The following is a 25000-nucleotide window of genomic DNA, read 5'->3' as shown; positions in this document are numbered from 1 at the left end:
ACGTCCGCGTAGAACGCATTCACATTCCCCTAGTAGCCGTACTCGCATACGTCTATTGGAATATTAATCGCCTTTCCCCCAGAGAATATGTTCAGAATTCTTTGTTCTGCAACACGTTTCGCCGGAAAGATCGACGAATTGCTCGTACTGAGCGATGTTTCCTCAGTTCACGTGCGTAATATGTGTCTGTCAAAGTTTCACGAGGGAGCATAAATGATGATAAGCTTTACTATTTATCTGCATTGCAATAAAGATATCAATTATATGTATTACATCTTCATTGTAGGATACTGATCTGCATGAATCGCCTCTATTTATGGTCGATCGTGCAAAACAATGCCGACGAAACTGATGATGCAGGTCTGTCAATTTCTTATGCACGTGAAAGTGGTCTGCAGGTCACGTGAACGAGGTACAACAGAAGTGATGACGCTATAGACGTGTGCCTAGTGGCACTGCACAAACAACACGTCATTGTTTTCCGATGAAGAAGCCCGTAATGGCCATGATATCTCTGCTATTATGTGAAAAACAGCATTTTATCCCCTCATATTTCGGTCAAACCTGACGCACATTAACCCCACTTTTTTGGCACACATTCTATATTTTCTTCGTTTTCCCGTGACTGGAAGCGTTTATAATGAGTGAAACCCAAAAATGTGGTATCAAATGATTCCAGAAGTGGCGAATTGAGCCGAATTATTTTAATATGATTTTTCTGACTGGCTGTTATGCTTTTGTAACGCATCAGCGAATTTCGACTCATACATATATATATATATATATATATATATATATATATATATATATATATATATATATATATATATATATATATATATATATATATATATATATATATATATATATATATATATATCCTCTTCAAATTTCAAGTCAATCGGATGAAAATTGAGGATTTCAGAAATACTAAGTTGTTGACCTTTGGCCTATGTTGAACTTTTGGTCCATGATGACCTCAAAAATAATTGACCATTTGAATTTATTGACATGAAATCTATATCCTCTTCAAATTTCAAGTCAATTGGATGAAAATTGAGGATTTTAGAAATACAACCTTAGTTGTTGACCATTGGCCTATGTTGACCTTTTGACCTTTGACCTCAAAATCAATAGCTTTATTCCTTATGACAAACTCTACCATCTGGTGAAGTTTCGTGAAGATGCGTTTAAAATTGTGATCTGTAGGCGACAAACAGACAGACAGACAGAATAACAAGCCGGTAGGCGACGAGGGATCCGCTAGGATCGAAGCGCTGGATACGATGCTTTTCATTCTGACCGATCAACCGATGAAGATTCATTGCCAAGACTTATTGGTTCACATACAATTATCAATTGTTCCTCTGCATATTATCAATTGTTCCTCTGCCTGGCAAGATTTTTCCTATTGCATATTTTGACAACTGGCTCCCCTCACAGGACTACCATTTGAAAAATAAAACCTAAATCAAAAATCGGCTCAAGTAAAATTTTCTAAATATCTCAAAGTGTTTAATTCCGAAGTCTTGTTTCTCCACATTCAAAACTGTCGGACAAGTATTGAAAATAGTGAACATCGGTTGAGAAAAAGTATTTTTTCGAATTTTGTGTATTTCAGCCCCGACACCCTTGGTGATCGAATCTGGAAAAATGCTGCGGTTCAATTTTGTAGTCGTTATTAAACTCTATCCATACACCGAATTTGAACGTTCTACCATCGACGGTTTCCGAGGTCAAGGTCACTTAACATATTCCCTGGTTCACCACCTTTCTGCATTTGGAGGGCTGCCATTCGGAAACTATGAGAGATAGAGGAACGTTATGCTGTCGTGATAACTAGATGGGGATGCAAGGAATAGGCAGGAGTTGGTCCGGTTGCTCTACCTATCATAGAAGCTGCGCTACGTCAGTTACCGTTTGGGTTTTTAAAACGCGGTTTTTCGGCCGCTGCATAGCAACGGGTGGTTGCTTAGCATCTAAACTCAAACGCGCACACTCCCAGCTCATATGGCACCTGTTCGCCAAGTTTCATCTAAATTGGTTTGCTGGTTTGTGCTGTGGAGCCTCGCGTTGCAGAGACACACACACACACACACACACACACACACACACACACACACACACACACACACACACACACACACACACGGGAAACCCGACAATAACGGATATCTAGCGAATCCCAACAAGCCGGTAGGCGGCGATGCTTCACTGAGCATGGAAACTATAAGATATAGAGCAAAATGGATGTCATATCGCAGATAGGGAATCACCTTAAGATTATGTATATCAAATCTCATCCAGTTCCATTTACTGATAACTACTCAGTATCCATTTGAATGAAAAGTACCGAAAATGAGGTTTGAAATCGGAAATCCCCAAAGTTTGAGGGGGTGCTGTAGGTGAACAAAGATCTAAATCGAAAATCCGGCTCGATCGTTTGTGCACAATGTATTCCAGACGTTTAGTGTGAATTTTCATGACCATCCGACCATAACTCTAGGAGTAGCATTTGGCGCGAAGGCACCTCCAGCTCTCGCATATTATCGATTTTTGCACTAATTGACCTTTGACCCCTGACCTAAGCGAAATCGCTCAATATGTCCTGAGGCAAAGTTATTGTACTCTTTGAGTACCATGAACCTGCAAAGTTTCATTTGTATCGATGCACTCACCTGGTCGCTAGGGGGCCTTCAATTTTCGCCAATTTTCGCGATTACCCTAATTGTAGGGGGCGCTGCGGGTAAAGTATTCCATATATCACAAAAACCGGAATATATTTGATAGAGCATCACCTGTAGATCATTCGTGTCAAATTTCATAACCCGACGTGGGATAATGGCTTTCAAATAGATTTTGCGTGAACGGTACCGATTTTGAAGGTTTTTCGGTTGTTGCTAGGGAACCAAAGCGTCCCTAGCAACCATCACAATTTCCAAAGCACTAGGTCATAAGATGTACTGACCACCTGAGTTTGGTCAAAATCCGCCCATGTTTACTACCAATTATGCTGATGACAAACGAACAAACATCCAAACAAACAGACAGAATTACTGACAATAAGGGTCACCTATTTCGGCGACCCAACAAAATCGACTGACCAATATACTTGAAAAATCTTCGATTTTGCAAATAACAAACAGACAAACGGAGCCAAATGCAATACCCTCTCGAAATTTTTCGGCAAGCGTAAATATGAGGTGAGAGTGGAGGGGGAGTCCCAGCCAAAGGTACTCCTGGGGGGTTGGGAAGTGTAAGATCAGTACATGGACAGTGAGAAATTGAATTATTGATGTAAAGTGCAACTCCTCTGTCAGGACTGTGTTCAGGCCTATAAAATCGGAGAATATGGATTTTATATATCACCCATGATCGAAGAAGCCAATTACAAATTGGTTCTCATCAACCTTTCTGACCTAATTGCACTTTACACCCTTGCAAGAACAAGTCAGTTAAAAAAAAAAACTGGTAGTTCCAAGTTTGAAGACATCTGAGCGATCAAGTATTCTTCTGTACTTCAACTGAGAAACTTGAAATTCTATTTTTCTACATTTTATTCTTCCTATTTTATTAATTTTCTTTTATACGTGTATATCTCTGAGATTTTATTCCGAAATTAAAAGCATGATCTAAGAAATGTTTCATTCATTGAATCTCCTTTGCTAATTTATTCACTTTATCGTACGAGTCTCATTTGTCTTGAGCAATCCCGTGAGCTAAAAATTCATCCTGGAAGTCACGTTCCAGAGGAATCCACCTTCTATTATGTATGTATATTTATTTTGACAACAGATAGTATTTGTGACAAATGCTAACTTGGAAAAGCAGATGTTTAATTTGGACTCCATGATAGCATTTTTCTTTGTAACTTCTTGAACCCAGCAAACTGTAAAACTATAAACCAGTCTATTTCAGTCTCCAGCAGGACAAAGGCCTCTCTCTACTCATGTTGAGGGGTGTTTGCAATACCTCTCATGTTTGCTAAGTGCAGGTTGGCAAGAATGAATAGCCGTAGGAACCTAACCCCGCACCCGTACCTGGACAGTCTTCTATTTTCATTTGTTCTTGTGCAGTCCAGTGTGCACACGTTTAGGAATTAGGAATGCTTCTGGTGTTGCTTTAAAGTATGAGGTATGCTGATTTAAAGTTTAATCGTGTCCAATTCATGATTCCATGTTCATTAAAGCAATTCAAATGCAGGATTAATAATGCACCTCGGAAGCTGTAAAATATGCTGATTAATCGCATTCAATTTCTCCTAATATGCTGCTGCTAAGTGATCTGTTTTTGACATGTCATAATGGATGGAAGCTATGATACCAATTCATTATTAGAGGTGCCTTATCTTTACTGTTGTTGCCAAAGTTTAGTGACAGAACCAGCCATCGTGGCAGAAAAACTAGAACAACAACCTTCAACGTCACGACGTCACCAGTATGCCTCAGCCCACAATATTACATCATTAGATGTACTTGTACCAAGTTTGATTTTAATCCCTGAACCCAGATTTAAAATATTAAGTTATTCTGTCTGCCAAACCATGCATCTGATCAGGTTGAAATTTAAAACAAATATTGTACATGTCTACTGGATCATAACTGTGACGTTTAGTTTCACATCGATTGATGAAGCAGGTCAAGAGAAAGATGTTTTTTTTCAAGAATTTCGTTCAAACCAATATGGCTGCCAGACAATGTAATCTATTAATTATTCGTGAATACCCAAGTATCCCCAACACTTGGAGAACATGGAAGTGAAGTTTCCCCTCGATCTGTCAAGCCATTCTGGGGAAGAAGATTTTAAAATGTTTATTTTTCAAAAAATCAATGCTGCCATACCATGTGACCTATGATGTCATAAGTGGAGAACTTTTTGTTCCTCATGGATAGGCGATCACACCTGTAATGTTTCACCTCGATCTGTTCAGCCATGACAGAGAAGATTTTTGAAGGTTTTATGTTAAAAACAATATCGCTGCCATATCATGTGACCGATAACATCATCAGTATTTTCTGCCAATTACAATTCAGCCATAGATGACCCACCAAAATTTTCATACTGATCGGATAAAGCGTTTGACATGCAATTATGATGTCATAAAGAAGACACGTATGACATCACCCCAAAATATCACACTTGTTTCCCTTGGGTTGTATTTCACATGTGCCAGGTTTTAGAGATACAATGGTCCAAAGTTTTTCTTTTTTTTCCAAAATGTCTGCCACACCACATGACCTATGACGTCATAGTTATCACAAATACATTCTACATGAGTCGTCATATCTATGGTGAAAATTTCGTGAAATTTCTATGCTGAAAAACAAAACCAAAAACCCCCGCTTCTATCGGACACCAGACCCATGATGTCCTCTTTATCAAATCAAATTCAGAATGGCTGGCCGATCATGTCTGGAGTTTCGCGTTGATCGGACAAGGTTTTTTTTCTCCAACATGGCTGCAAGCCCATGTGACCGAGGATGTTGAAATTTTCAACAAATATTTCCCATGCCGAGTCGATCATATTAAAGAAATATATATATATATATATATATATATATATATATATATATATATATATATATATATATATATATTTCTCTGAAACTGCTTAGCCTTTTGATGTGAGGCTTTGCAGTGATGATCCAACACTGTTGCTGCAAATATTTTATTTAACAATAACCTCATCAGTCACATGATGTGGCAGCCACGTTGGTTTTAAGGAAATAATGAAACAATTATTTCTCTGACACCAGGTAACCGATCAATACCATACTTTGTAGTTATGATCCACTGTGCTTGCTGCATAAATTTGACTTAGAAATGACATCATCAGTCACGACTGCGAGATGGAGCAGTCAAGTCGGCTCCACCGAACACCTGGAATTTAGGTCGTACCTTTCAGATAAATCTGAAAGGTCATGGGTCCCTTATCGGACCAAAGATCGCCAATAGGTCGACCACGTGGGATAGGGTCAATTGCCAATTTCAATATACCTAAATACCCACGTCGTCCAAACTACTGGGGAAATTCACCCTCGGCAGAATCTGCGCGATCCGGGCTGTTACCGAGCCAGATCCGGGCCGTTACCGAGCCAGATCCGAGTCGTACCCCGAGCCACACCAATGTGGGTGGTGTGGCAGCCACATTGGTTTCAAGGAAAATATTTTTTTTAATTATATTTCGGAAACCACTACAGCGATCAATCCGAGTCTTTGCAGTTGTGACCCACTGCCCTTGCTCCATGTAATGCAACATGTTTCATATTGATCTGTTAAGTGGTTTTGGAGAAAAAGGTTTTTTAATTTGTGGTTTTCAAACTTACATGGCTGCCAAACCACGTGACCTATGGCATTGAAAAATTGGAATCTGCCCAGGATTGGGTGGAGGATTACGAGTGTGAAGTTTCGTTTTTATTGGATAAGGTTCATTTTTCTATTCGATATGGCTGCCACACCATGTGACCTATAACATCATCATTTCCACACTGCATGCAGCTATATTGTTGTATGATACTTGGGAAATTTTGCTTCGATCAGATAAGCAGTCCCAGAGAAAACATTATTTAATATTTTTCTTCATTCCAATATGGCCGCCGAACCACGTGACATCAATTAATCTTTATCACCATAACATCGTCAACTCATGGAAAACAGGTCTGTGAAGGTTCCCTTAATCTGTCCAGCCGTTCTGGAGAAGAAGGTTTTTGAAGGTTTTATGGTAAATTAAAGATGGCTGCCAGACTTTGTGACCTATGACATCAGAGTTATCAAACGTTATTCAGCATGGCAAATTGATCATTTGGGTGCAGTTTCACTTCGATCTATAAAGCGGTTCTGGAAAAGAATATTTTTTCCTTTATTTTTTTAAACAATATGGCTGCCAATCCACGTGACAGATGACGTCATAATTTTTTCTGTGTTCACACGTTTCCCAAGATGAACCACAAAGAAATTCATACTATGGGATGCAGCATTCTACATGTCGAATTTTCACCAGGATACCACTTCACCGATGATGTCATAGTCAAATCACTCTTATTCCCCATGCAGAGTAGTTGGAAGATGCCAAGTTTCAATTTTTTCCATGGTGTGATTTAGGAAATACAGAGGTCCAAAGTTTTCCCGTTTTTCCAACATGGCTGCCACCCCAAGTGGCCTATGACGTCATAATTATCACTAAAAATTATACATGAGTCGTTAAATCTATGGTGAAAATTTCTTGGCAATCCGATAAGCAGTTGCAGAGAAAACAGAGAAAATTTGCATGGATGTGCGTACGGACGGACGGACAACCCGAAAACATTCTGCCTCCGATTAAAAAAAAAAAACCTTCCAATTTGTGCAATGTCACTGCAGAGTGCACTTGGGTGACATTATCATGCTCTTTGTATGGAAGGCTTTTGCCAAAAGATACATAGCAGAGGTGGATTCAGAATTTCAAAAAAGTTATCAGAAGAGGTTGAGTTGGAAGGGAAATTCATATTGTTGTGGTGCGGGGTCGGTGGCGAGCACGACCGCTAGATGGAGCAGTAGAGTCGGCTCCACCAAACACCCGGAATTTAGGTTGTACCTTTCAGATAAATCTGAAAGGTCATGGGTCCCTTATCGGACCGAAGATCGCCAATAGGTCGACCGCGTGGGATAGGGTCAATTGCCAATTTCAATATACCTAAATAATCCACATCGCCCAAACTACCGGGGAAATTCACCCTCGGCAGAATCTGCGCGATCCAGGGCGTTACCGAGCCGAATCCGAGTCGTACCCCGAGCGGAGAGTACCAGAATCCTGCCGGGTTAATTGCACGATTACGGCAGCAATGAGGCCTCCTAATTCCCGTTCGCAGTGTGGCAAACCAAAGGCAGAAAGGACAAGGATGAGCTGGGACATTCAACAAGAGGGAATTTATGAACAATAGTCGGGGGATGAGGGGAGCATGTAAGGGAAGAGTTATCTGAATAAGCAAGGCAAATAATGTACAACAAAAAGCACTTAACAATTCTACTTATAGATGGGGCCCACGGACACACACACACGCACACACGGATACCCAGAAATGGACCCCGCCAGGTCTTTATTGAAGGCTTCCAGCTCGAGGAAAGGTGAGCTGGAGACCAGAGCTAGTTTGGACCTGTCCCCTCATGCGGTCTTCGATGTTCTGGCTTGGCAGGACTCGAACCCGCAACAACGATGCCACTCCAAGCACCGGGGATGGAGGATGAAGGACGGACGTCAACCAGCACGAGGGCGGGCAAGGCAGCGAGCGTCAGCAGGCAAGGCGAGGCGATCCGAGACGATCCAGCAGGCAAACCCCAACTACTCCCAGTCGGATCACGCTGATCAATTATTCACTCCCCATCCAGGGGGGAGGGGACTCCCTCTCGTAACCCGCCCCCCCTTACTGGACGGTTTTGGCACGCGATCCGCTCGTTGCCCCTGTGATTGGCCAAAAGGGGCGCCAAGTCCGCTGATTGGACCGGAGGGGGGCGTGGCGGGTGTCACGGCGGACCGCCCCTCAAACAGGAAGATGAGTAATATTGTCCTCTGTTGGCTCCCATTGGCCGAACGATGGCAAACTCGCTCGCATCTCTCTGATTGGTCGAGAGAGACGCCAAATCCTTCATTGATCTCCGCCCACCGCGAGCGTTATGGCGTCAGGATGGAGCGAGGCGAAGGTGGTGTTGTTGTTGTTGCTGTTGTTGTAGTTGAAAATGTAAAAGAAAGTCCTGACTATCAAAATAACTCTGCAGCGCACGAACATTTAATCACCCATTAGACACAGGGGATGGTTTCCAACTATACACATATACTTAACGAAATAACTGAGCTACGGGGACCCGTCTGTTATGTGCAGTAAGCTTCCAAATTCATAACAATATGTCTGAAAAGTTGTTTAATAATACTTGGCCAGAAACATGGTGCATCATGATACTTGCAGTTCTCTGGACATAATCTCTGGAGGAAAACACCTCAGAATTGTAGATATTTCTTTAAAATCGGAATAATCGTGAACGTATAATCATGTACAATCATGTTATTGTTGTTGAAGCCTGCTGGTGGCTGAACGGTGAAGGTGGTGAGGTTCACATCTTCAGGTCCTGAGTTCAAACTCCTGTCATGCCATAAAATAACACCAGATGGGTTCATTCACCCTGTGATCCTTTTGAGGTTGGTAAGATGAGCACCAACTCTGGTGAAAATGAGCCATTTGGGTATTCTGCATCGGATTGATGACCTGTCCATGATTTTGCCCCCGCGCCAATGAAACTGCTTAGACAGCTCCATTTGCCTGAAGGAACCAAAGGAATGGTAATGTTATTCTTGTCAAGGAAGGAGAAGACAAAGGTAGAATGTTTGTATCTTCTTTTTTCGTTTTCTTTTTTTGTGGTACACCTTGTCGAGGCTCGTATGAGTCCGAACACACAACACACAGCAAGGAGGGCATGAGCCAAGAGGGGCCGGAGTGGGAAGGACAAAACAGTGGGGAACAGAGATATTAGGAGGTCTGTGGAAGGGAGAGGGATGGGCTGGGGAACATGTGGTATTTAAGATGGATATTACAGGGACTTTCAGGAAGGAAAGCAGGGAATTTGAAGAAGGTGTGTTTGGGGTGGATTAATGGGGGTAGAAAAGATCGAGGATTTGGATGGGGGATGATAGGTGGTGGTGAACAGCTGTTTTGAAGGCCTGGAGGGAAGAATGGGATTGAATAGAGTGAGGGAGTTTATTCCAAAGGCGGGAAAAAAGAGGAATAAAAGAGTGAAGGTGAGCAGTGATTCGTGATTTTGGTAGTTTTACCAGAAGGGGGTTGTGGGCGGACCTTGAGCGCCCTGCAAAAATATGGTGGGGACAATCGCAGACAGAGCAAGGAGGGGGGGGCGAAACCAGAGAGGAGATGGTAGAAGACAGAAAGACCACAGACCTTCCTGTGGTGAGAGATTGAGATGCCCAAAGACTCAGCCTCATCGCGGGAGATGCAAATGATCCGAAATGCCTTGGTTTCCATGGCGTGAAGCCAAGAAAGGTGGGAGGCAGGAGCACCAGCCCAGAGGGGAGAGCAGTACTCCATCAGGCTGTGGACGAAAGCTTTGTATGTGGTCAGGAGCTCCGGTGGGTTGAGGAATGACTTTGCACGACAGAGGAATCCTCGTGGGCGACTGGCTTTGGAGGCAAGGTTGGAAATGTGGCTTTCCCAGGAAAGATCATGGCAGATCTTGAGACCCAGAAGCTTGAATGAGAGGACTTCTTCCAGAATATTGTTGAGGAAGTCGATGGTGGGCTTTCTAAACGGTCCTTTCGGAGAGACAAAGTGAGAGTGTGAGATTTGTCCAGATTGAAAGACATGTTCCATGTGTTGGACCAGTTTATGATTTTATCCAGAGCTGCAGTGAGCGAAGAAGCTGCTGCTTGCCGGTCTGAGGGATGACCGATGGTACGGCAGAGGGTGGATTCATCAGCAAAAAGAAAAAGAGGAGTCGGAGAGATCATTGATGAAAACCAGAAAAGGAACAGGGCCCAGAACACTGCCTTGAGGAACTCCAGCCTGGACAGGAAGAGGGGAGGAAAGAACTCCATTTTGGGCCACACGTTGACTGCGACAGGAGAGGAAGTCTGTGAGCCATGAGTGGAGATGGCCTTGGATACCATAGGAAGAGAGTTTGGTGAGCAGGACAGGGTGCCAGACCGAGTCAAAAGCACGTGATATGTCCAGGGATACGGCTCTGATTTCATGTCCGGCATTGACATCCATTGTTGGGAGAGTTGAGGCAGCATATCCAGGGTAGAGTGACCTGGTCTGAAACCAAATTGATGATCGGAAATCAAGCCATTGGAGAAGAGGAAGGATTTGATGTCTGAAGCGATGATGGATTCCATAACTTTGCTGATGATTGGGAGAAGGCTGATTGGTCTATAGTTACAGGGATCTGTTTTTGCACCTTTTTATGCAGGGCAGTGGTATTTGCTGATTTCCAAGCGGATGGCAGATGGCCTTGAGCAAATGAGAGGGTGAATAGAACAGAGAGAGGGTGAGCAAGAGCAGAAGAGCAGGTTTATAGGACACGTGGGCTGATGCCGGCTGGACCGGTTGCACAATCTGAGTCGAGGTTTGACCGCAAGCTCTCCACCTTGTCAGGAGAAAAGGACACAGAGTCCAAGGACAGTTGGGTGCGACTGGATAATGTGGGTCCAGAAAGCGATGGGTTTTGGACACAAGATTTTGATGCACACACCGAGTTTAGGCATTCAGCCTTTTTACGTGCGATATCAGCAGTGTGGCAATTTGAGGTAATGGAGGGGGAACATACACCAGAAACTGATTTGATTAGATGCCACCAGGATTTGGAGGAGGGAGAGAGGTTTGAGAGTTCAGACTTGAGCTTAGAATGATGTTGTTTTCTGGCTCTCCTGAGGGTAGATACACACTTGTTTTGAGCTTTTTGGAAGGAACTGAGATTGCCCTCAGTTGGGTTTGCTTTCCATGAAGCAAAGGCAAGTTGTTTCAGGACAACTGCCTCGCCACAAGCTTCAGTGAACCAAGGGTGGGAGGAAGGGTAGGACAACTGAAGACGAGAGGGGATAAATCTGTGCATGAGGGAGAGCAAGTTTCTTTGAAAGAATTCCCAGGATGAGTTGATGTTGGAGAGAGTAGCGATGGGAGACCAGTCTATAAGTTTGATGGCCGCTTGGAGACCCTGCCAGTCGGCTTGAGTGAAATGCCAGACTCGACGGCGGTGAGGTGGTTCTCTGATAATAGCCAGAGAGATGTCCACTTTGACAAGGACGTGGTCAGAAGAACCGATTGGAGCAAAGGAAGAACAGCTGATTTTTTTTCAGGGAAATTTGTCAAAATCAGATCCAGAAGAGATGGAGTACCATTGGTTGAGATCCGGGTCGGGAAGTTGACCGATTGAGTCAGTTCCAATGAGTCGCAGAAAGCTTTTGCTGAAGTGCCATTACAGGTGAGAGAGGTACCCACACCGAGCCAACTGGCATGATGACAATTGAAGTCGCCACATATGAGGAAGAGAGAGTTTGGATGAGAAGACAGAAGTTGGTCCTTGTTTTCGGATAGTGAGGTGTAGATGGAGTCATCACTGTTAGGTGGACGATGCAGTACACCTATAAACATGAGGTGGGAGTGGAGGGGAAGCCGTAGCCAGAGGTATTCCTGGGGTGTCGGGGAGTGAGGGCAGTGCATGGAGAGTGAGGAATAGAGTCTTTGATGAAGAGAGCAACACCTCCACCAGGACGAGGCTCAGGTCTGTCATACTGGAGGAGGGAGTAACCAGGGAGAGATACTTAGGTGTCAGATACGTCTTAGGGGAGGAAAGTTTCTGTTTGGCAGATTGTGTCTGGTTTGTCAGTGGCAACCTGTATGGAAAGATCTGTCAGGTTTGAGCGAAGGCCCCGGATATTTGAGGTCCACACAATGAGTGAAGAGCGAGGGAAGGAGGCTTTGGGTGCAGGGGGTGGGGGGGGGAGGGGGTGAGAGGGGTGAGTTGGCACTGAAGTTGGAAAAAAAGAATGGTTGATGGAAAGTGAACATTTATAGCAAACTGGGGTTTTAAAGTTTTTTTTGGGTCAGAGATGTGATTAAAGACGTTTCTTGAGGGATGCAATAAAGGGGAATGGAGAGAAGAAACGCTGTAACAGTTGGATTTTTTCGGCAAGGTCTGAAGGAGAGGTCGAATTGAGAGCAGTCTGTGGAAATAGAAAAAGAGTTGTGCATTTTGATGCAGTAAAGAGAACCAGACGTGTGAAAGAGGAAGATGAAACATTTTCATAGTTTTTATTTTTATTATTATTATTATTATTATTATTATATTATTTTGAGTTTTCATCAGATTACGTAATGGAAAGGTTGTAGAAAAAAAATCGTGAGGTGAATGGTGAATTTGGATTGGTAATCGCAGGGGGTGGAAACAGATCACGTGGTTACGGGAGAAGCACGTGGCTATGGGAGGTGTATTATCAAAAGTGAATTTATTTATTTGTTTTAAATAAAGATTGCGTTACATTCGGAAAAGGAAAAGGTGAAGTAAAATCGTGGAGGTGTGTGGTGAATTTGGAACGGTAAACGCGGAGTGAAGCTGATGGATCGATGAAAAGTATCAGGAAGGGTGGAGACACGTGGTTACAGGAGGTGTATAAATAGAAAGGATACATGGAAGATTAATATTTTAGGCGCTGGAATCCTTTCAGGGTGGCTGTCGGTGAGTTTGATCAGATTCTGGTGCGTGGTGTGGATAGAGCCTCCTTGGCTCTGACTGTGCCATTAATCCCTCAACAACAACGAAAAAGATTGATTTTTTTTGATGGATTTTTTTGAAGAAGAGGTGACATTGGGGAATCGAAGGTTGAAGGAAGAAATCGTGAAGGTCATGGCGAGAGTGGGTCAGCTCAAGTCGAAGAGAGATGGTGTGCCAGCAGCAGAAAGAAGAAGAAGAGGAGGAAAAAAGGATCAAGACTCGTGGGTCTTCAGAGAGACAGGTAGTTTTTTTTTGGTTTTTTTTTTCTTTTGAATTTAAAACAAGAAGCAGAGTGTTTAGTTGGGAGGGAATGGGGGGACGGGGACGTGGGGACAATAGGAATTGAAGGTAATCGGGAGAGAGTACAAATAAAAACGATCGGACACCGAGAGGGGAAGGATGGGGAGGTCTCAATGAGTCCGATAAGACAAGGTCGACGAAAACTCACAAAATAGTACGATTTTTAAACAAAACCGAACTAGGAACACACAGTAACATGTAGGTGAGAAAATAAACAGTTAAAACGGGACAAAAATCGACTGGAGACTTAACTTTGAGAAAGTTGGCAGAGACCCCTGAGAGAACCTGCCATGGTACACACACTCACTCACACACATACACACACACACACACACACACACACACACACACACACACACACACACACACACACACACACACACACACACATACACACATACACACATACACACATACACACATACACACATACACACATACACACATACACACATACACACATACACACATACACACATACACACATACACACATACACACATACACACATACACACATACACACATACACACATACACACACTCTGCAAAAGTTGCATTGCAGTGTCAGAGACCCCTGAGAGAACCCAGAACCAGAATTTCTCTGTTTAAAATGTGATGCAGTTTGAGTACTCTCAAGGTTATGAATGCAAGCACTTAGGAGGAGGAGATTGGGACCATACTCTGTGCAGAGCATTGGTGCTGCCTCAGCAGTCTCCTTGGCTATTGGGCACAATCCTGGACGGGTCGCCACTCCGACACAGAACACCAGCATGCAAGCTGGCATTCATTTTGCCGACCTTGGAAGGATGATAGGCCGAGTTAACCCCACCTGGTATTAATTCAACAGCAGAGCGGGATTTGAACTCAGGACCCTAGGATCCAAAGCCCACCACCCTAACTATTAAGCCAACACCAGGCAAGCACTTAGAGGTAAACATAAACATGGGTAGGAGTGGACTGGGAGTGATTGGAGAGAAGCCTCCACCTCTGGGCTGGTGCTCCCTCCCTCTTGCATTGCTCAGGTTGATGCTGTAGAAACCAAAGCCTTCCCTCTACCTCTGGGCTCCACACACACGCATGCACACACCGTAATAAAAAGATTGCAACACTTATGTGAGAGTTAAAACATTTAAATGTGCTTCATATTCCATGTCCACCAATTTTTTTTTCCCCTCCGACAAACCAATGGTGACTGATATAACAGAGTGGAGAACTTTGCCTCTCTTCCTCTACCTGATAGGAAGTAAGCTATGGATGGCAGTTAAGAGGAAAATGTTATGTTGACTTGTACTGCATAATTATCAACCAGAGACATTTGATTCACAAGGAACAATCACTGCGCTCAAGCACTCAATGAGCTTATCCCTGAGGAAAAGGTAAGGGATGAGTGACTCACAGAAGGTAACACCTTCCTCATCCAAAATCTGCAGAAACCCAACAACCAAATATCAACATCTCAAGAATGAAGTGAAAAGATCTTGGAAGTTGAAGAGTGCAGAAAATGTACCAGTGATAATTGGAACAATCGGAATGATACAGAAGAACCTCGTAGAGATATTAAAAAAACATCCCTGGGAATATTACTACAAACAAACTACAGTTGGAGGCTGTACGGGGCTTGGTGATGATCCTGAAAAGAGCCCTCAGAACGTAACTTTGAGAACACTAAACCTTCACAGCTTGGTCCATGACTCGTCATCCCTTCCATCATGATACTTTGAGCCATGGAAGGAGTCCGTTCCACCTTCTCAAACCCGCATATGGAGATGACACACACACACACACACACACACACACACACACACACACACACACACACACACACACACACACACACACACACACACACACACACACACACACACACACACACACACACACACACACACACACACACACACACACACACACACACACACACACACACACACACCAAATACATAAAACCACTCAACAAAAGTTGCATTGGAGTGTCAGGCAGAAACCCTTGCTCAAAATACCTACTTGCGGGTGCTGACTTGCCCATTCCCAGAAAGAGAAAAGGGCTTGCAATTCCTCTTGCCATTGAGACATGGTTGCACACTATTTTGTTGTTACCTCGAATATCTGCTACTGCCTATAAAGTATAAAAGCAACGAGCCATTGCTTAATGCAATTCGTTCATAATTGGAATTTTTTTTCTTTTCTTTTTTAAAGCCTTATATCTTCACACATCGAGCTGTCAGTATATTAATTGTGCCCAAGATAGTGTGAATAGCCCTTTCGTGTTCAGTAAATAAAATAGCTGTGTCGGAGTGGTGACTCCTCCAGGATTGTAACCCTTGACAAAAGACTCCATTGGTGGAACCAATGTTCTGGTGTGTGTGTGTGTGTGTGTGTGTGTGTGTGTGTGTGTGTGTGTGTGTGTGTGTGTGTGTGTGTGTGTGTGTGTGTGTGTGTGTGTGTGTGTGTGTGTGTGTGTGTGTGTGTGTGTGTCGTTGGTTGTTATCTCCATGATACGGGTTTCAGAAGTTGGAACAGAGTCCTCCCAGAATTCAAAATATCCACCTTCGTTTTGGTGAAGGATCATGACTCATGAGCCAAGTTGTGTTGTTCTTAGAATTTTGTTCCGAGGGCTCTTTTCAGGATTGTCACTGAGCCTTGGACAGCCTCCAACTGGAGTTCGTTTGTAATAATATTCCCAGAGATGGTTTTTAATATCTCTGTGAGGTTCTTCTTTATCATTCCCGTTGCTCCAATTATCACTGATACAATTTTGCCATTCTTCAGCTTCCAGAATGTTTTCACTTCATTCTTGAGGTCTTGATATTTGGTCATTTTCTTGATTTGTGCATCGTTTAGTCCAAAATCACTGGTATTAACATCTCAATTAGCAATGCTTTATTTTCCTTTTCCTATCTGAGTACTATGTGCAGTAGCAGTGCTTTTTCTATGTTCACGCTGGATGGAATCATCACCGTGCTACAATACATGAGCATTATGTCTTTGTTTTCAATTATTGCTTTTGGTTTATGGTTCCATCAGTTTTGTGGAACTGGGATATTGAAATTTCTGCAGATGTGCAGGTGGATTCACTCAACATACCTTGTTGTGCCTTTGTGTGTACAGCTGTTCTGACATGAGTGTTTTACATCCTGATAGGAGGTGACTCGTGCTTTCTGTTTCTATCTTGCAAAATCTACACTTGGCTGATTCGCTCAGTCCTGCCATTTTTTTTCAAGTGGATTGTTTAGGGATCCCTTGATCTTGGGCATTTATTACCTTCACATTCTGCAAAAGGTTATGTTTTGGTCGCTGTGTATTTATTTATTTGTGAATTTGTGTGTTTGTTTGTTATTCGCATAACTCAGAGAGTATTAAACCGAATTGCATGAAAATTGGTGGGATGATTCGTGATTATCCAAGGACGATTTGATTAGATTTTGGGAGCGATCAGGTCAAAGGTCAAGGTCAAGGTCATGAAAAGGTCAAAAACAAACTTTTGAGCATAACTTCCTTCATAAGACAGCTATCGACATGCAACCAACGCCATATTGTTCCATGACGAAATACCTTTTGGGTACGTGGTGTCAGATTTGATGTCACGTCATCAGAAGTGCGTCAAAATGATGTCACAAGATGACGTAAATTTTCAATTTTCAACCTCATCAGTTTTGATCATACCGTTTTGTAGGACTTACCTTAAGGACGTCACACACCAAATTTGACGTCGTTCGGACTGACCGTTATGACGTCATTGACGTTTGAACATAACGTTTTTCAATTGTGGCTAAAATGTCCTGATATTTTATATTCAAATATCTATGTAATTTGTCAAGGAAATTGTCCCAAATCCAGGCATTATGATCAGTACGAAAATATCTGCTTATTTATGAACAGGTTTTGCAAATTAACTCTATGGTCAAGGTCAAGGTCACACTCAAGGTCAAAATATACTTGTAGGCATAACTTCAGATCTACTAGAGCTATTGACATGAAACCAACGTTAAAATGTTCCGTGAAATAAGAGCTTTCAGGATGGTAGTCCACGATTGGTGGTGACTTCATTAGAAGTGCGTCAAAATGACGTCACAAGATGACGTCATTTTTAAACTTTCGATTTTTTTCAGTGTTTATCATTCCATTTTGTTGGACTGCCCTCAATAACGTCTAACACCAAATTTGACATCCATCGGACTGATGGTTGTGACGTCATGGACGTTTTTAAATGACGTTTTTCAAATGTGCCCGGAAAAAAGTAGCGGCGGCGAAGGTATGCACTCTACCGAGTGCCCGTTCTAGTTAATATTATGATTTGTTCTCCGTTTCAATTGAGCTGACCTCTTCTTAGCCATTCCAGTGATCCTTTGTCTATCCTGAATCTGTCCAACTATTTTTCATATTTCCCTGCTCTTTTGTCTTTCTACCAATTGTCACTCCATATGCTGTTGATATTTCATCTTGTATTTTTCTTTTGTCTTTTTTTGCAATAGTTGGGGCTGCATTTGTTGCTGTTTCGGTCGGTGTGTGACCACTTCTATTCACACCTGTGTTTGGAAGTTTTTCGCAAGGTGATTGAGAGATACTTTTTCTGGTTTGTTGGTCAAGGTCAAGGTTTCTGGTTTGTTGGTGCAGAAGTGCTTGAATACAAATTTTATTGAACTTTTCTGTTGAAAGTCTGTTGAACTTTTCACGTACTCTGCTAATCCTACAGTCGTCATTCTGTGCACTTTATTGAGTTCCATCAGGTGGCTCCTTTCCTCGACAGGTACTGCGCATTCTCGGGATGCATTCATTTTTGAAGAACATTTTGTGGATAGTGAGGGGTTTTCCTGTTCTGATATCGAGTTTGTTGTTTTTTTTCCGCCTGTGGCCAGTTTACTATTCCGCAGCTGTATTGGAAGACTAGTACTGCTAGTTGGTTTATGACTGATTTCGCTCCTTGGGGAGAGGTATGTTTTCAGCATCACCCTTGTTCTACACAGGTATTCTTTGATAAATGTTTTGTGCATTTTTTTGGTGAAATATTTGGTGGCCCAATTCTACCCCAAGGTACTTGTAAGATGTTTCATTGTATTGTTGTTTCTAACTCGTGTGTGTGTGTGTGTGTGTGTGTGTGTGTGTGTGTGTGTGTGTGTGTGTGTGTGTGTGTGTGTGTGTGTGTGTGTGTGTGTGCTTTTGTCATGATCACCATCAAATTCGCATAGTCTTCCCATTTAATTGACATTCCCTCCCCTCATACTTGGTGCAGATTTCTTCAGAATCTTTTTTGTATTCTTTATTTTTTGGAGCAAACTAATTTCAAAGTAAGTGATAAGTTTGAGACCTTTTTGTTTTTTGTGGAAGTATAAAATGATTTACAGTTTCCTGCAAAGTTCTCATGGAAAAGCAATCGATACTAGATTCAGAGTGGCCTTTCTATAAAGGCTTTTTGGTTTCACTGTATGAAGTGTATCGATTCATAACTCATTGCTCTCGCTTTTAGAAATACTTACAAGGAGATCAGATCAGTTGGAAATGCTGACAGCCCCCCAATGACATATCATTATTTATCCATTTGAACAGGTAAATCATTTGCAGCAACAAGTGTTGGGACATCACATGATCCAACTATTTGCATCATTAAGTGTTACTACTGATACAGTCAACCCTGACAGAGGGGGGAGGTGGAAAGATATATATATATATATATATATATATATATATATATATATATATATATATATATATATATATATATATATATATATATACTGTATATTTGTTATGGTTGTGGGGGTAGATGGAAGAATTTTATAGGAAAGTTAGGATTGTATGTAGTTGCTTGGTCCATGGATATGTAGGAGATATCTCAATGTAATTAAGTAGGGAAACTGTGAGCTTAAGTGTTACTTGTCACGACATAGGTGGTGGTGCTGTGTTAATTAGATAGGGATTATGGCCAAGTTTCCCCAGTATGTAATTGCCCCACTGTGACATTTTCCTATGTTTTTGTATTTACAAGCCAGCCATGAAAGAAGTGTGTTTTTATTCCAACAACAACCATAACCACAAGCAAGCCAAACATGCTGAGCAGGCAGAAGCCCCGCCTTCCCAGTTTCCTGCCATCAAGCCATGCCCAAAGGTGAATGATTGAAGGGTGTGACATCAGAAGGAAGAGGTTTTGGTTTGGTTGGGTTGAGTGGGGTGTGAGGGACGCAGTTGAGAGATGACGGAGCAAGGGGATGGCATGTGGGAACACAGCGTTATGGCTGGCTTTCCTTCAACGCATAAAGACAACTGCATGATTCTCGTATTGGTGCTGAGGCAAATTGGCTCGGGTAGTGGAGCATGACGTTAGCCATCGACTCTTGGCTGGGTGGTGAGAGACCAACCTCAAAGCCTCGTGTATCACTTAAGGGAGTGGCGCCATTCTGCAGAGTGCCATGGCATCAGCAAGCACGATCAACGAAGAAGCCGCACGGTGGTTGGTGATCCCTGGTGTTGAATATTGCATCACAAATTACCTCGTGTATGTTTCCCGTCCAGATAGTGCTCAGCGCAATTTTGGGGCATGTCTTCCCATGCAGGATGAAGCGCCTCGATCCCAAAGTTCAGTAAAGACCATCTCTGGACAAAGCTAAGTGCCAGCATAAAGGGAGGATTTTCTTTTGTTTGTTTTTCTCTTGTTTGTATTCAAGTCTGTGTGTGGAGGCGCCTCGACTTTAGTCTTAATTTACTTCACGTAAAATTCTTATTACTGTTTGAATCATTACCCATGCAAATATTTCTTGTAATTCCATTAAATCCCCATTCATGTTAAATTGCTGTGTCCCTGTATCTGTTGTGGGTTCGAGTATAAACCCCTTGTGCTGTGCCGTGCCTCCATCGCTCCGCCAGTGCCGCCATGCTCCGCCCGCACACGCCATAATCTCTGAGGATCACGTGTTCACCTCCTAAGGAAAGCCACTCGGCGATCCAGGCCTGGTCGGTGTTAACTGCCCATCCACCACACTTGGGTCGGGGGGTTAATCGAACCAGCCAGACCCGTGGCATGCATGTGTGTGTGTGTGTGTGTGTGTGTGTGTGTGTACACACACACACACACACACACACACACACACACACACACACAAGCATTTAAAGGCCATTTTCCCCGCTAAAGCAGGGGTTAGCCTTGCGGGCCCCATGACAATCTTTTCCACTTTACCCTGTTTTCTGCATCTCCCCTTCTTAATCCCCTTGCCCACATTTCCTCTTCCACCACATTTAGCCAAGTTTTTCTTGGTCTTCCCCGTCCTCTACTTCCGACTACACTCATTTCCAACACTCCTCTCACCCAGTCACTTTCATCCTTCCTCAACACATGACCCAACCATCTCAACCTGTTTCTCTTCACAACCTCCATCACAGACTCTATTCCCATCATCTTCCGCAAGTCATCATTTGTCTTCCTCTCTCTCAACGATACTCCACACATCCACCGAACCATTCGCATTTCCACCCTTTCCAGCCTTTGTTGCTGCTCCATGTTCAGTACCCATGTCTCACTCCAATAAATCATCGTACTCCTCACACATGTAGCATATACCTTTCCCTTCAGCTTCAACGACACTCCCCTCTTCGTCAGCACGCCACTCAGTTCCCGAAACTTCTTCCATGCACATCTCACTCTAGCAACCGTCGAAGAGTCTGATCCACCTTCTCCATTCAGCATGTCTCCGAGATAGCAAAATGTTTTCACCCCTTCCAGCTTCACACCATCTCCAAGATCCAACTCAACAATTCCTTCATCTGCTGCTCCCTCGATGCACACCTTACACTTGAATGTAGCTGCCACACTGGTTAATGACCCTCTCACCCCACTACATTTTCGATGAACCCATTCAGCACACATTGTACACTGAATGGAGTTCACTCCGACACCCTTCCTGCACACAGAACACGGCCACTTCCCAGTCCTTTCCACCTCACCACATGCTTTACCACTTGCCATCACCTTCGTCTTTCCGATATTCACCTTCAAACCTTTTGCCTCCATACATTCCTTCCACTTGTTCATCTTTTCCTTCAGTCCATCCATACTCTCTGCAATCAACACCAGATCATCTGCATACAGCAGCTCCCACGGTAAACCCTCCTTTACCCTCCGAGCCAGCACCTCCATCACAACTACAAATAGAAGTGGACTTAGTACCGACCCCTGGTGCACTCCTACCCTCACCTCAAACTCACCACTGTTCCCATCCTTCGTCCTTACAGCTGTGCGTGCTCTCTTGTACATGGCCATCACTACTCTGATCAACCATTCCTCCATTCCTAACTTCCTCAATGCCCATGTCATAACTTCGCGTGGGACCCTATCAAATGCTTTCTCCAGATCAACAAACTCAAAAAACAACTTCTTCCTCTTCTCCATGTACTTCTCCTGCAACTGCCTTACAATAAAAATTGCATCTGTCGTTCCTCTTCCTGGCATAAATCCAAACTGCATTTCGTCAATCTTTACCTTCTTCCTTATCCTCTTCTCCAACACCCTTTCCAATACCTTCATTCCATGCTCCAATAACTTTATTGCTCTGTAGGAGCCACAGTCCAGAGGGTCACCTTTCCCCTTGTACAGAGGGACGAGGGTACTCAGTTCCCAATCCACTGGAATGCGGCCTTCTTTCACCACCAGATTACAGATCTCTGTCATTCTCTTCACACCCCAACTTCCCGCTGCCTTCAACATATCTCCCACAACTCCCGTCGGCCCTCCTGCTTTTCTAATCTTCATTGCTCTTATAGCTTCCTCAACTTCCTTCTCAGTTATCTTCTCTGCTGGTCCTAAAACTGGGTTACTCTCGATGTTTCTAACCCATTCATTTTCTACATTCAACAGCCTTTCCATATATCTCTTCCATCTTCCTTTAATTCCATCTGAATCCACAACAATTTGTCCCACTTCATCCTTCAAGCAACTCACCCCCATCACATCAAATCTCTCTCTCGCTATCTGCTTTGCAATCCTGAATACCGCTCTCTTACCCTCCTCCGAATCCAAGCGTTCTCCAAACATTTTCCTATGGGCCTCCTGCGCCTTTGCAACCTCTTTCTTTGCAGCCTTCTTGGCTTCCTTATAACTTTCATGTGCAGCCTCTTCTTCCACCGTATCCTTTGCCTTTTGCCATTCCTTGAACTTCTTCCTCTTCTCTTCAATTGTCTTTCCAACTTCATCATCCCACCACCATGTTTCCGAGTGCCTCGGTGGTCCTTTTGTCCATCCACATACCTCACCAACGGCTCCCAATAGACTAGCTTTCATTGACATCCAACCACTTTCAAGCTCAACCACATCATCTTCAACCATACTCAGCCTCTCTCTTAATGCTTCCTTCACTGTCGCCTCTTTCAACCTCCACACCTTCATCCTCGGTTGGTACTTCACCCGCCGAATTCTCCGCGCACCTTTCACCCTTATATCGCAGACAACCAGGTGGTGCTGCGAAACAGTCTCCTCCCCTGGGATCACCTTTGTGTCCCGGAGGTTTCCCCTATCTCGCTGACGCACCATCAGGTAGTCAATGGTTGTCGTCAACCCACCTGACGTGTATGTAATAAGCTTATTATTCGCTTTCTGGAATTGAGTATTACAGAGCAACAAATCAGCTCCATCAGCAAACTCCAAGATCCTTTCACCTTCTCCATTTCTCACACCATATCCATAACCCCCATGGACTCCCTCAAAACCGTCTGGACTCCTTCCCAAATGTCCATTCAAGTCTCCTCCAACCACAACAACTTCCTCATCTTTCACATTTTCCATCAACTTCTCCATCGCACACCAGAACATGTTCTTCTCTTCATCGCTTCGGCCGACCTGCGGGGCATATCCCGAGATGACGTTCACCAAGAGATTTCCGATCACAATTCTCACCATCATCAACCTTTCACTCACTCTAGTCACACTCACTACACTGTCTACAAACTCCTCAGAAAACATTACACCAACACCATGCACGCCTTCCGGGCACCCTTGCCACATAAACTTGTACTTCTGCCCCTGCCTTCCCTTCACCATTTTCACACCACTTCCCTTCCACCGTGTCTCCTGCACACAACATATGTCCACTCTTCTTCTGACCAATGTTTCAACCAAATCTCCCTGTCATTGTCCCTACATTCCATGTACCAAACCTCAGAAACCGATTTCCACGTGGGGCATCAGACGATTGGTCATCATAAATGGAAAAATTTCCTCCCTTGCTTCGATCGGGTTCCCAAACCTTGAGTTTTAACGAGAGGGGGTGAGGACCCCCACGGGGTACTTCGGGCTGTACCCTGCCCATCAGTTGTACTCATCATGGTTTTCTTTTGAGGCGATGTTTTTTATGGCCGGATGCCCTTCCTGACGCCAACCCTTTTAGTCGCCTTTTACGACACGCAGGGATACGGTGTACCTATTCTGACCGGGGTACACACCGGGTACATGTGTATATGTATATGTATATATATATATATATATATATATATATATATATATATATATATATATATATATATATATATATATATACGGTGAGGAGAACAAGTATTTGATACACTGCCGATTTTGCAGGTTTTCCCACTTACAAAGCACATAGAGGTCTGGAATTTTTATCATAGGTACACTTCAACTGTGAAAGACGGAATTTAAAACAAAAATCCTGAAAATCACATTGTATGATTTTTAAATAATTAATATGCATTTTATTGCATGAAATAAGTATTTGATCACCTACCAACCAGTAAGAATTTCGGCTGTCACAGACCTGTTAGTTTTGTCTTTAAGAAGCCCTTCCATACTCCACTCATTACCTGTATTAACTGCACCTGTTTGAACTCGTTATCTGCATAAAAGACAGCTGTCCACACTCAATCAATCAGACTCCAACCTCTCCACAATGGGCAAGACCAGACAGCTGTCTAAGGACATCAGGGACAAAATTATAGACTTGCACAAGGCTGGGATGGGCTGCAGGACAATAGGCAAGCAGCTTGGTGAGAAGGCAACAACTGTTGGTGCAATTATTAGAAAATGGAAGAAGTTCAAGATAACAGTCAATCTCCCTCGGTCTGGGGCTCCATGCAAGATCTCACCTCGTGGAGCCTCAATGATCATGAGAAAGGTGAGGGATCAGCCCAGAACTACACGGCAGGACCTGGTCAATGACCTGAAGAGAGCTGGGACCACAGTATCAAAGAAAACCACAAGTAACACACCTATGCCGTCATGGATTAGAATCCTGCAGCACACGCAAGGTCCCTCTGCTCAAGCCAGCGCATGTCCAGTCCCGTCTGAAGTTTGCCAATGACCATCTGGATGATCCAGAGGAGAAATGGGAGAAGTTCATGTGGTCTGATGAGACCAAAATAGAGCTTTTTGGTTTAAACTCCACTCGCCATGTTTGGAGGAAGAAGAAGGATGAGTACAACCCCAAAACACCATCCCAACCGTGAAGCATGGA

General features: G+C 43.3%; 1 protein-coding gene across 3 annotated transcripts in view; it reads left to right on the top strand.

The window, feature by feature from the left end:
* The window catches only part of LOC147028676 (seizure 6-like protein), a 357285-nt gene that overhangs the window by 10038 nt on the left and 322247 nt on the right, over positions 1–25000 (top strand). Inside the window, exon 1 of one of the 3 annotated variants that reach the window (XM_085879335.1) lies at positions 12514–13492. The exons of the other annotated variants lie outside the window; for them this stretch is intronic. The gene's annotated coding sequence lies outside the window, so the exon portion shown is untranslated. Of the gene's footprint in view, positions 1–12513; positions 13493–25000 lie in introns of those variants that run through there. 3 annotated transcript variants of the gene reach the window in all.

Source organism: Eptatretus burgeri, chromosome 4, assembly GCF_056783735.1.
Source record: "Eptatretus burgeri isolate ZD-2024b chromosome 4, Ebu_testis_v1, whole genome shotgun sequence".
Lineage (NCBI taxonomy): Eukaryota > Metazoa > Chordata > Myxini > Myxiniformes > Myxinidae > Eptatretus > Eptatretus burgeri.
Note: the sequence above shows the minus strand (reverse complement) of the source record. Positions and strands in the feature narration are given on the sequence as shown.